Source organism: Melanerpes formicivorus, unplaced genomic scaffold (assembly GCF_026170545.1).
Source record: "Melanerpes formicivorus ecotype bairdi unplaced genomic scaffold, bMelFor1.0.p_v2 SCAF_5, whole genome shotgun sequence".
Taxonomy (NCBI): domain Eukaryota; kingdom Metazoa; phylum Chordata; class Aves; order Piciformes; family Picidae; genus Melanerpes; species Melanerpes formicivorus.
In genome coordinates this window covers 32815490-32828235 of record NW_027142357.1, presented here as the reverse complement: position 1 = coordinate 32828235, position 12746 = coordinate 32815490, and positions in this window count along the sequence as shown.

Below are 12746 nucleotides of genomic sequence, written 5' to 3'. Positions count from 1 at the left end.
GCATGAAACTTCGGTAGGTTCTGAAGAAGTTTGTTAAGGATCAAATTCCCTGTGGCCTAACTCTCTTTCAGTAGAGAATTTGATTCTTCATTACTGTGAGCGTTTTTCAAATGTGCAATAACTTTATGTATGCTCTTCCTTTCCTTATGTATATATATGTATACAAAATGGCATTTAATTCTACTGGGGGGGGGGGGAAAATAGAGAAAGAAAAATCTAAAAATCTTATTTCTTCTGGTTCCTGAGATTTGGGGTCCACTTCACATAAAACAGCATCCCCAAGAGGTTCAGTGCATATTCACTCTTAGGCCAGTACATCCAATCCACCCTTTAGTCTTAGATTAAGGAATTAAAGCACTGCAATTGAATTTAATATACAAAATCATTCAATTCGTCCCTTTTGTCTTCTAGGATCCTGAGCATGTGGGACCATACTAAGTATAGCAAAAATAGCTGCTGCTATAATCATAATTAGTACCTATTAGCCCTTCCTAGGTGCAAAACCCCAGTGATAAAAGCACAGCACAAGAACCTAGATAGAAGAGGATTTGAAATCTCTGTAGTACAGGATTGTTATTGCTGCCCTTGCAGGTTCGCCAAATGCACAGGAAGTAAGAGGGAATTGCTAGTCTTGGGAACCAGATCCTACGTGCCTTTCCCATACACACAAAGATGTACAGACTGAGATCTTTTTTACCTCCTTTCTGAAGCTTTTCTGCTTATCTGAGTATGTTTTATGCTTATGTATTCCAAAATAATTTAAAAGGTTACCCTTATTAAATTTTAATAGCTTAGGTATTAAAACCTATATATAAGGATGATGGAGAGATTCTTTCTTTCTTTTTTCCCTCATTGTACAGCAGATAGCAGTTGTTTTGCATAGGATAGGGCAGCTATTCAGTGACCAATTTAATGCTTGAAGTTTTTGCTAAATTATTTTGGTGGGCTGCTCTTTGGTATACATAGAGCGTAGCTTTAAATCTCAACATCCTTTCCATAATGCGTTTAAGTCTTAAGCAGTTACAGATCTAAAGGACATTGTCAATTACCAAGAAAAGAAAAAACAAAAAAAAAAGGTAAAAAAAATCTGACATGCATCTTTCCTGCCCAACAGTCTTTTGGAAAAATATCTGCTTTCAGATCTAGAGTGAAAAAATATGCATGTTTACATTAGCGAGCCACAAGTCACATTGTTCAAAAGGAACTACTCTAAACGCTGCGTGAAAAATCAGCACGGACTTCTACTGCTGCGTGGAAAACTGTGCCTCTTGATGCAGGCAGCTTATACTGAGTGTAACTGAGTCCGGCAGCACGTGGGCCGCCTGAGGAACGGCAGTAGACGCTTCTCTAGGTGGGACTGTTTGTATCAGCCGGCTCTGAGCAGTAGAAGTGACAGAGACCAGTCTAACGGGGCCGAGCAGCCCCGCAATACAGCACAATCCCTGAGCACAGTCACCCCAACCCAGAACCAATGGCCCCAGAACCCTCCATATGTGGGGGCACGAGGACCCTGTCTCCACACAAGTTGCACAGCAAAACATGGGACAGTGATGACAACCAGCAGGGACCTTCCAGCTCCCCCCTCCACCCGGCTGGGTCACAGCCACTGTGCCTCAAAGAAAAATCACCTCTCCCTGCCCAGGCTCTAACATTTGACCACTGTAAGTAGTTCTCAAAAATCTGAGGCTGTCACTTTGTTTAGGGGTTTGTGTTATCCCTTTTGACTTCAAGCATAAAATCAGGTGAGAGCCAGAGACAACTCATAAAAATGAAGTCACATGTGATAGGAGTATAGATATCATAACCTGTGTGTGAAGGCAAAGGGAACAAGGTTATGATCATTGTCTGAGGAGATCTGTTCAAACAATGTAATAGAAAGATGCCCCCTTTATATAAACATTAAACTTTTGGTAGAGGGTTATGATTTACAGTTCCTGCATGATCTTCCGAGGATGTGTGAATACATTTAATATGAAGATGTCTATAGAGCTTCCCATATGCAAGGCATGTTTTGCACCACAAGCTCTGTAACTACTCTTTTTTTCTTCTTTCTTTTTAATCAATAGCTCATAAGTATTCATTGGAAGATATGTTGATATTCTACCCACAAAACCTACAGGAGAATCACCGCAGCCATATTAAAATCAACATTTACCTTTGATCCTTTCCTTGAAAATGACAAAATAATGGGAGCTTAAAAAGAATTATTAATTTATGATGAGAAGAGTTTGGATATATGCTAAATAAGCTGCTACCAAATTTTCTACATAATTAACCCAGTGGAATCTGTTAAGAAAGCAAAGCAAAAGTGTGATTCAACAGCCAGGTCCATCACATGCATATGCAAAAGAGACATGGGCAACTTTACCTCAAAGTCCTCCTTCCTTTGCAAAGAGCTGCCTAACCCTGATCCTCACCCACACTCTTCTTGACCTGCAGCCAGCCCCTGCCCCTGCTGCTTTTTCCATCAGTTATCCAAGGATGCAGGTGAGCTGGTCACCTAATCTTAAGAGAAACCTATTTTTGTTTAAAGGTGCAAGCCCTTCCTTCTGCTTGTGGCAACATTTTGATTACCATTAGAGAAATGACTACTCAAAGCCTAGATATAATTAAAAGACTGGGTGTATTTTTAGATGCACTGACTGGTCTACAGACCTGAATATGAAAACATGTCATCTTCATTGGGATTTATTTTGCGGTTAAAATAATGCGTAACGTTTTCTCCAGAGTCACCTCTGTTTAATTTATTGCCTGCAAAATGGACTAATTTCATTTCCAACTTTTAATACTATATTGCAAAAGCCAGGAAAAAAAAAAAATAGAAAAGAAAATTAGATACTGAAAAATAACTGGCATGTTGCACACAGAACTGAATACCAAATCCTGAAAGCACGGACAGACTTAGTCGATCGTGCTATATTAAACTCCGTCATTCACAATTCATGCCTATCTCTCAAGATACAAAAGTTAATACAGTGCCTAGTTTTTAATAAAAAGAGATGATGGTAAATGGAGATGGAAGGCCAAAATTGTTAAAGGAATTGTGGGACTTGGCTGATCCTTTCCTGGCAGTGTCAGCTGAAGAAGGAAAGTGTTATCCACCCAGAGTGAAATCCTCAAGCCTCATGTCACACTACTAGGGGATTGGGGTATTCCCCCATTGATAAACATTGGCTCAGTAGCCCATAGAAAATAAGGCTCATCAACAAGATGAGAGCTCCATCTTAGACTAACCCATCCACAGTGAAGTATCATAGTATCATAGTATCAGTCAGGGTTGGAAGGGACCACAAGGATCATCTAGTTCCAACCCCCCTGCCATGGGCAGGGACACCCCACACTAGATCAAGCTGGCCAGAGCCTCATCCAGCCTGGGCTTAAACACCTCCAGGGACGGGGCCTCAACCACTTCCCTTGACAACCCATTCCAGTGCTTCACCACTCTCATGGTGAAGAACTTCCTCCTCACCTCCAGCCTGAATCTCCCCACCTCCAGCTTCATTCCATTCCCCCTAGTCCTGCATAAGTCTGCATAAGATCCCTGTTCAGCCTTCCACATCCAGAGATGTTTAATTACTTATGTAAAACAGATGTCAGCAGGAGCAGCCCTGTCCCAGGCCTTGGGCTCAGAATCTCCCACAGGAGCAAAGCCCAGAGGTCCATGTTTCCCCAGGGAGAGGAAGGAACAGAGATTTCCCTTCCCTGGCTCTACATTTGAACCACTGAGTAAAAAGACCAAACTTGTCAAGATCTCACTTGCTTGCTTTCATTTTTTCCTTCTTTTTCCCTCTCTCACTCAAAAAATCTCCAACCAGACAATTCAAATTAATTCAGTCTTAATTCTGAAGTTGTTGCAGAATAATCAAAATGCATTTTTTGGCTAATGTCCTCCTTTCAAAACCAGTTTGCTCTGATCTACTCACGGCTGCCTAGCACATGTTACTGGGCAGCTCTTCTAGCATTGAACAAAATAATTAGGAGGTAGTTTTCAGCATTGCCCCACACTTTCGCAAGCAGCTCCTCCTCTCAGGCACTAAGTTTCCCACTGCCCAACTCAATTTAGCTGGTGTGATGGATTTTTTTTTCCCACTGCTTCAGAGTACTGTTACTACGAGAAGAGACAACTGTGTCCCTTGTAACTTCCCATATCAGAAGTGATCTCTGAAGGTGATTTATGCCAACAAGTGTGTTCTAGAGAGACACTCACTTGGCAGCACTGTATCACCAATTGGATCAGGGCATTGTGCTTGAGTTTCATACTGTTTTCCACATCACTTTGTGTGCAGCTCATTGCAAAGGAGTATCTTCATGCACTGGGTACTCTGCATGTAGCTGTATTGTCCAAATGATTTGTTACCTGAATGATGTATTCCCCCAGTGGAATAAGGAAAAAATATGTGGCACCACAGTAATTGACATAGTCCAGGATTTTTCTGCATTGTCATGTATTATAACTGTATATTTCTGTTCTGCCCATGGAACTTATTCTAACATTAAGGTTTCAAAAAAGGAAGGAAAACAGGACTAGAGGAAAAAAAATCATGTGAGTTAATAATTTTCCTGCTTCATCCTCTTGCCCTCTAGACCAGGGAGCCTCATTACCATGTGTCCACTCAGACTAGGTCACTGTGTAGTACGAAGCAGGGGTTTAGGGACTTCAGGATGTGGCTGTGAGCTGTGCTGGTCTAACCACATGGCACATTTTGGCTCAGTGTACCTGGTGACTGTCATCTACTTTAACTACATTGCAAGAATTTGGTTTAACTGAAGAAAACAAAACCCTGATATGCATTATGGGTTCTGCATTTGGTTTACTTGTTTCTTTACAGTCTGAACTTAATTTGTGGGATGTGATTATGTTTTGATAAATTTTTGGGGTAGAATTTGGAGGGATTTGCAGAAATCTTTTAAGTGTGAATGTGATGTTGGCCACAAAATTCAGGCATGGTTCTGGATCATATTTTCCCAAAAGATGGGAGCCAGGCTATTAGTTTGGATCTGGATCTCATTCAAGCTGAGCGTGATGCAAACTCCTTGTAACATATGACTCCTGAATTTCAGAAGCAGCTTCACATCTACCCTGGGTCTCCTGAACAAAATTCAACTTGAATCATGATTTAGTAATTACAAATGTCCTCCAGCAGCTTAGGTGTGGCTATCACATGCAATTGTGTATTTGCACAACACTAGCACTGAAGATCTGACTTCATGACCAATATATTGACCCAACATGCTCTTCTGCCAGCTTGAGCAAGGTCTTCTGTTTTCTACACAACCTGTGAGACTACATTTTATATATACCAGAGCTGCCTAAAAAGCTATGATCATCTACAAAGTGATTGGAGTGTTTCTTTCCTTTTATTCATTTCTGCCTCTTCTTTAAAAATGAAATATCTGGAATAATTAATTTCAAAATGAAAAAGCTCTTAAACCTGCAAAAACAGAGTTCTCGATGCCTGACCACTTATTGTAAGTATGCACCAACATGATTTGTATCCTTTTGATAGTTTGGGGTTTCTTTTAACAAGTTGCTTAGAAATCATCAGGTTATAGGAAGCGTAAAGACTGATGTTTACTCGCAAACACATTTGCCAGGAGTACACAACATTGCAAGACTCCCTTTAGAGCACACAAAGGAACCACAGCCAGGAGTCTGCCATCCCCAACCCCACTGATCACTTTGTGTTTTGTTTTTTACCTTGCATGCTAAAATCTGGACCTCACATGGGCCACAGAAGACTCATGGCAGGGAAACAGCACCTTGTGCCTGGCACAGGCTCAGACCAGAAGCACAGAAGCAAACCTGTCTGTTAGCACGCTAGCTGCCCTGTGAGTCAGGTAGTCCAGCGGGCTGCCTCTTCCCATAATTGTTTGCCCTCTGTAATTAATTAAAGAAGACCTGACAAATAAACCCCACACTCCCAAGTTTTCAGTGCATTCAACATCCAGAGATGGCAACTCTTCTGCAACAGCTCCCTAATAAATCCCATCCATAGAAGTTTTGTGCGTAATTTCTGTGCAGGCCCAGCCTGGGCTGTGCTGGCAATCCAGTTTCCAGCTGTTCAGCTCCAATTTGTGTGAGGAGCAAAAACTATTTATGAAGCTTCAACAGCAATTTATAAATAGTCACATGATAAACAGTGGGTTGTGCTGTGTGCAAGAAAATGCAGCAGAGATGTTGCCACAGATTATGGTATTCTTTATTAGGAGCTAAAAGGGGCCTCAGAAATGTTTCCCAGCATGGCAGCTTTCTGCAGAATAGTATCCCCCTGTGCAGGCAAGACCATGGTGGATATCCCCACTGGGCTTCCCAGAGCTTGGGGTGGTACCAGGGTTGCCTGGTATGGGATGAGGTGGGAGGAGAAAAACCTGTATCTCATGACCATGGGTTACAAGTTGCCATGGCCACACGGGAAGCCCCAGCAGAAGATGCAGAGCATGCCCAGATCCCTGCCACCCAATCCAACCTCTGGACCTGGAAAGGACACCTCCATCCTCATCCACTTGATGAGCACACAGCTCATCCCACACTAAGCTCATCCTGAGGTTTCCTTCCTCTCCAGCACCAGCTGTGCAAGGGACACTGAATTTAGACCACGAAATCTTTTTCTTTTTTTTTCCTCTTTTTTTTTCTTTTTTTTTTCTTTTTTTCTTTTTTTCTTTTTTTTTTCTTTTTTTTTTCCTTTCCTTTTTTTTTTTTTTTTTTTTTTTTTTTTTTTTTTTTTTTTTTTTTGCATAGGCGTGCAAACAACCATCATCTGGGAACAATGAGAGCTGTCAGGACGGGGGAAGGGAGCCGGCCAAACTGCAAGCATGGGCTCGAGAGCCAGTGGAAAGAAAGGAAACACTCCTCGGGAAAATTTTGCCCTGAAAGGAAAACAAACTTCATTAGCTAAAAATGAATGCTCACTCTATTGAGATGTGCCCTGTGCCCAGAGAGCAGCATAGCAGGGACAGGTGACCTATTTTCCCTGGAGAGGAGGGAGAGGTTGCTCTCTATCGATCCCACCCTTCCTCTATCAGTTTATATATTAGCTTCTACAGCCTGTGGAGGAAGCAGCCAGTAATGGAGTGAATCATTCACAATGAATAAATCATCTGACTAATTTAGCTTGGTTTTCTGCCCGTGGCTTTTCTGTGAGCACACCATCATATCCCCAAAATTATTCATTATTTAGATATATCTTGTAGTTTGGAGGTCTGGGTCTGGTTTCAGTGGGTTTGGATTTTTTTCTGTATATGTTTTCACTCCTGCAAAAAAGCTATTATCTCAGTTATGACCAAACAGATGTGTTGCATGAGGGCATGAAGCTGTTCTTAGCAGCAGAATAGATGAGCTCATCATGGCTATTGCAGGCATTTGCATCAATAAACAGAAAGAAAAATCAAATTCTGTAAACTGCTAAAGCAAACAGAGGCCAAAATTCTATTTCTACAGATGCCTATGTCCTTCAGGTTAAAGCCTCCCAACATCACTGCAGCACAAGCACCCACAGTGCCAGCACAACTGAAACATAAGCATAAGATTGTTAAGATTAGTGTAGGCATTTTTTGCTGTGTGTGGATTATAAAGCCAGAAGGAAGCATTAGATTATCTGGTCCTACCTCCAACACAAGTCAGGCTGTAACATTCCAACCAGTCTTCCCTGTACTGAGCCTGCTGATTTGTGTTTACCCAAAGCATATCTAAATCAATCTATATCATATTCTGACTAACAACCATCTCAATGAGCAGCATATGTGATGTGATGTCGCCTCTAGTATTGTTTGGCTTTAGTTCCCACTAAAATGATGACAAAAACCATGGAGAAAGCTGTGGTGCTGGATTTTAATGAAATCTGTAGGATTTAGACCCCATGGTCATCATTAGGCTGTTGTGTGCTGAGGCAGCTGCCACTTGGGATGGATGGAGGTTACAGAAGTCTGTAGATCCACAGTGCTGAGGGTTGTGGTGGGACTGGAGCGGTCATCTTCTCTCCCTGGAGATGTCTCTTCCCTCAGCAGAGCAAACCATCAGAGCAAAACCCTAGTGGCTTCAGGCCTCAGTATATGCCCATATTTCTTTCAACTTGTGTATATATGTTTATGTTTCTTTTACTTGCTCTACTTGAGCATGCTGCACCCTTTCATAAAGGTTTGACATACACAGAAGAACAAGCCAGAAAATAAACAGGCAGCAAACACCACCCAAACTAAAGCACCACCTGCAGCACAAAAATACCAGGCAACTCCCACACACATCTTCCCCCACCCACCACATCAATGGGGAGGCTCAGTGGCAGAGCATGATGCCCAGTCTGTTAGCAAGTCCCAACACCCAGACGTCTGGCAGAGAAAATGCCCAACTCCATAAAAAATAGGGAAAAGCTCCCATCCTTGCACCACAGGAGCTCCAGCTCAAGCACTTCCCAAGCAGTCTCTGCAAAAGAAACAGTACCCTGCTTGCCAGATCTCTAGCTAAGCACTATTGATGAGTCAAATTTTACAGGCAAGCTAATTGCAAGCTCTTGCAAGCTGCAACTGAGTAGTGCAAAGCTTCTCTGCATGAAAAGCTGCCCAAGATGTGTGCTCTCCTCCTGCACAGCCCACTCTAGCTTGAACAAGTGAAGTCCCTCCTGAAAGTTCTCTATTTCCTTGCCAGTCTGGGTTCAAAATGTAATCACTGTGAGAAGTGGCTGCAAGGTTCAAACTGGGCTGCAAGGTTCAGAATCTGGGCTTCTCCTGCCAAGTTCTGAGAAAATGGCTTATGGCCAGGTAATACTCAAAAGTAGACACAATGCTTCCTCCTCTCTCCTCAAACTACAGACAAATTAAGTTTGTAGAAATTAAGTGCACTCTCTTGACCAAGAGGTTTAATAGTTACAGCAAGGCCATTCAGTCTTCTGAGGACTACCTATCTTCCAAGCCTTCGTCCTGCTCAAGAATCTAATATAGGAAGACAACTACTGACATTTCCTATCTCTGTGTAAATCAGTGGGTGTAGCTCAAGAGAAAGACAGAAGAGGCTGAAAGCAATCCTAATTCACAGTACTAATTGCAGCAGCATCTCAGCCAAGGTAATAGAAACTACATGTAACTGTGCCACCTATGGTGTGACCAGCCAGTGCTGCCCCAGATGCAGAACAAATTTACTTCTGTGCACCTGAGGATGCAAATGGATATATTTTGGAATAGTAGCAAGCCATTTGCCCTGGGCTGAAATAAAAGGGCTTTTCCACCAGGTTATACCCTAGCCTGAAGTAAAACAAAAAGAGATTTCTTATTCCATAAAGGGATTGTATATATATATATATATATATATCTACTGTTATTTGAGGTTCAATCCATATGTTTTATGTATACACACAAATAGGTACAGGTATCTGGTTAGACCAATTCTTATTTTGCAGTTGTCTTGTGTAGACAAGCCCTGAGAGTAAATCAAACAAATTCCAGAGGTCAAGATCCATTCTCCACTCAATCTCTTTTTACGTCATTTGACCGACCTGTTCACTTGATTGCTCCTCTGCTCCTCCAGTATTAATCTCTTTCACTGTGCTATTTAACCATTCTTTATTTGTTCTTATTTAAATGTTGTAGAATTGAGGGGTGCTCCTAACAAATTCATGTACTTGTTAACTTGTCCTCCCTATTCCATTTTAGCATTTTCCTCTATGGCTTCTTCAAACCATCATGTTATAGGAGGATAAAGGACAAACATAGTGCTCAGGACTACACATAGGCCTTCAGCACTAAGGGGATGGATGAGCACATGAACAAGCCACCAGTGCAGCACAGCAGCAAGCCACAGGAATAGCCCAGCGACAGGCTTTTACTCCTCAGTAAATACTAGGTTGCTGAGAGCATCTTAGCCTAAGAAGAAAAGAGTAGTTTTAAGCTGACTACAGGATCCACATGACTTATGATTTGCTTCTCTGTTTGCTTTCTCAGAGCACTGACAAAAAGCAAAAGGGGTAGGGGGAGAAATCTTGGAGATTCTGAACTTTTTTTTTAAGGTTTTCTTCATCACACTTGAATTTTTAATCTTTCCTTTTGGAGGAAGCAGTTAAAAAATGCTATGCAGCTGTTTGGCCATGTCTCATTTGGTGGTACATTAGGTGGACTTCCAGTCTAATACTCTTGAGTCTATGGTAAATACTCAAATATTCCCATCAACCAGACTGATCAAAACAATTTAATGGGGCCATTGGCAAGTGTGATCTCAGATTTGTTAGAAGTTATGTCTATGCTCATGCATGCAAAGCAGCACATCTTTACTTACCAGTCTGAATGACTGGTTAAAAAAAAATATCTTAATGCAAAAGAAAGCTGCTGACATAGACCAAGAGTGTGAGACTGTTCTTGGCTGGGTCTTCCCCCAGGAAGGAGACTCCCCTCAGGAGGAGACTTGATGGGGTACTTGATGCCATGGGTTAGCTGTTTGGGTGGGTTGGATTGGTTGATGGGTTGGACACGATGATCTTGAAGGTCTCTTCCAACCTGGTTTGGTTTATTCTAAAAAATAAATAAAGGGATGCAGGCTCTGGTCTCTGAAGCCGCTTTGCTGTTGTATGGTTTATTCCGAGTGGCATAGAGCATCTAAAAAGTCTGAAGACATTTTTTACATGCTCTCAGAAATTTTTCTTATGACAAAATTGAAAAACAAAAAAGGCCAGTCATGGCTACAAAATGAACTGTTCAAAGCATCTTTGTCAGGTTTTTAAGACAGAAATGAGCTCAGATTTTAGGGTGTTTATGGTGGAAATAAAGTGCTGTTTTATTGGGGGTATGCTGGAAAAATACCTGAGATCACAGTAGCTTTTTTTAAAGTTATATTGAAATATTTACCGTCAGATTTGTTGCCAGATCTGAAACATTTGGGGGCAGGGAGGCCTGTTGACCTTTTCTCTCATTCATTTATACTACTTTCTATGATTTTTTTTTCCCTTTGTGTAGTCTTTTTGTGGTGGAGAGAGAACTGTTCTGTGTTACACAAATGGAAGTGATGTTTCTGGTAATGCTTCTGTTGGTGTAGTTGGAGCAAAAGATCATGAATTAGTTTTTGAGCTTTAGAATAGAATAGAATAAACCAGGTTGGAAGAGACCTTCAAGATCATCACGTCCAACCTATCACCCAAAACCACCTAATCAACCAAGCACCCTGTCAAGTCTCCTTCTGAACACCTCCAGTGACGGCGACTCCACCACCTCCCCGGGCAGTCCATTCCAATGCGCAATCACTCTCTCTGTGTAAAACTTCCTCCTGACCTCCAGCCTGAACCTCCCCTGGTGCAGCCTGAGACTGTGTCCTCTTGTTCTGGTGCTGGCTGCCTGGGAGAAGAGACCAACCTCTGCCTGTTTACAACCCCCCTTCAGGTAGTTGTAGAGAGCAATAAGGTCACCCCTGAGTCTCCTCCTCTCCAGGCTAAGCAGCCCCAGCTCCCTCAGTCTCTCCTCATAGGTCTTGTGTTCCAAGCCCCTCATCAACTTCATTGCCCTTAGGTAAATGCAATTTTCAGAAAAGAATTGAAATACAGACTAATATGTGAACATTTCTCTCAAGACAAGCTGCCTGTGTGTTCAGTTAAAATATAAGCCATGGGCTTATTTACAACACACCATTCTTGCAAAAACTCCTCATTACTAACACAGGTCTGGCATTCATTTCTTTAGCAAACTTAGGGCCATGCAGTGTATAGCTCATTATCCCTGGAAGCTGTTCCTACCACTGATTTAATTAGATGTATTTTGAGCAAATCTAACTGATACTGAACTGGACACTGCTGTTGGAAGGGAGCAGTTGTCTTCTAGGTTTCTAACTTCAGCACTAGTGTGAAAACTTTATCAACATGGCCAGAGTTACACACCTACAGAAGAAAATTAAATTATCTGGTTTGCCAGTAACATGAATTTAGGATGTCCTGGATATTCAATATTCTATACCAACTAGATATCTATCTCAAAGCTGGCTGTAATACAATATGTCAGAGAACTGCTTTCTGAGTTCAGAGAGAGGACAAATTTCACTACAGAGATTCAGCTTCTGGTTTTGCAACGTGACTAGCTCAGATAAATTAAAGGATTGAAATATAGTGTACACTAGTGGATATAAGCTGTCTGGAAACAAACTCTGAGTGTGGTCAATTATAGTATGAAATCTTCCTGGTGAACAAAGTCATCCAAAGGCTTGGGTCACCTCCACCCTCAGTTTCAATAGCAGACATTTCACAAGCTGTTAATCTGTTCATTTGCATCTGTAAACCTCATCATGATGGTGACTGATGGCGTGAAAAAGTCATAGCTATGTACTAAGTGTTAGTTTGCTGTTTGATACCTGGTCTTGCTATGTGGGACAAAGATGGTGCTGTGCTTGTGAAAAAAATTTTAAAGTTTTTGCATTTATTTCAGTCTTTCCATCTTAAATTGATTTTGTTCGAGCCCAAATAAACATTGTTCTTACCAATACAAATGCTGCTAAATAGTAAATAACATGGATGTATTGGATCCCTACTCTTTCAGATGTGATGCAGGAAACAATTTATACATTACAGAAATTATCACTTGTATCGCTTGCTTATCTTGCCCTATGCTTGCCTTTATGTGTGCCATTGAAAGTTTTCAGCTAATGTGACTCGAGTTCCGTACATCTTTGGCCTTTCCAAATCAGATGGTCAGTACCAGCTGTATTCCCAAGAAGGCTCATGAGAACTTGATACCTTTTTCACCCAAATCAGCAAACATTCATGAAGATCTCCTGCACCCTCTGC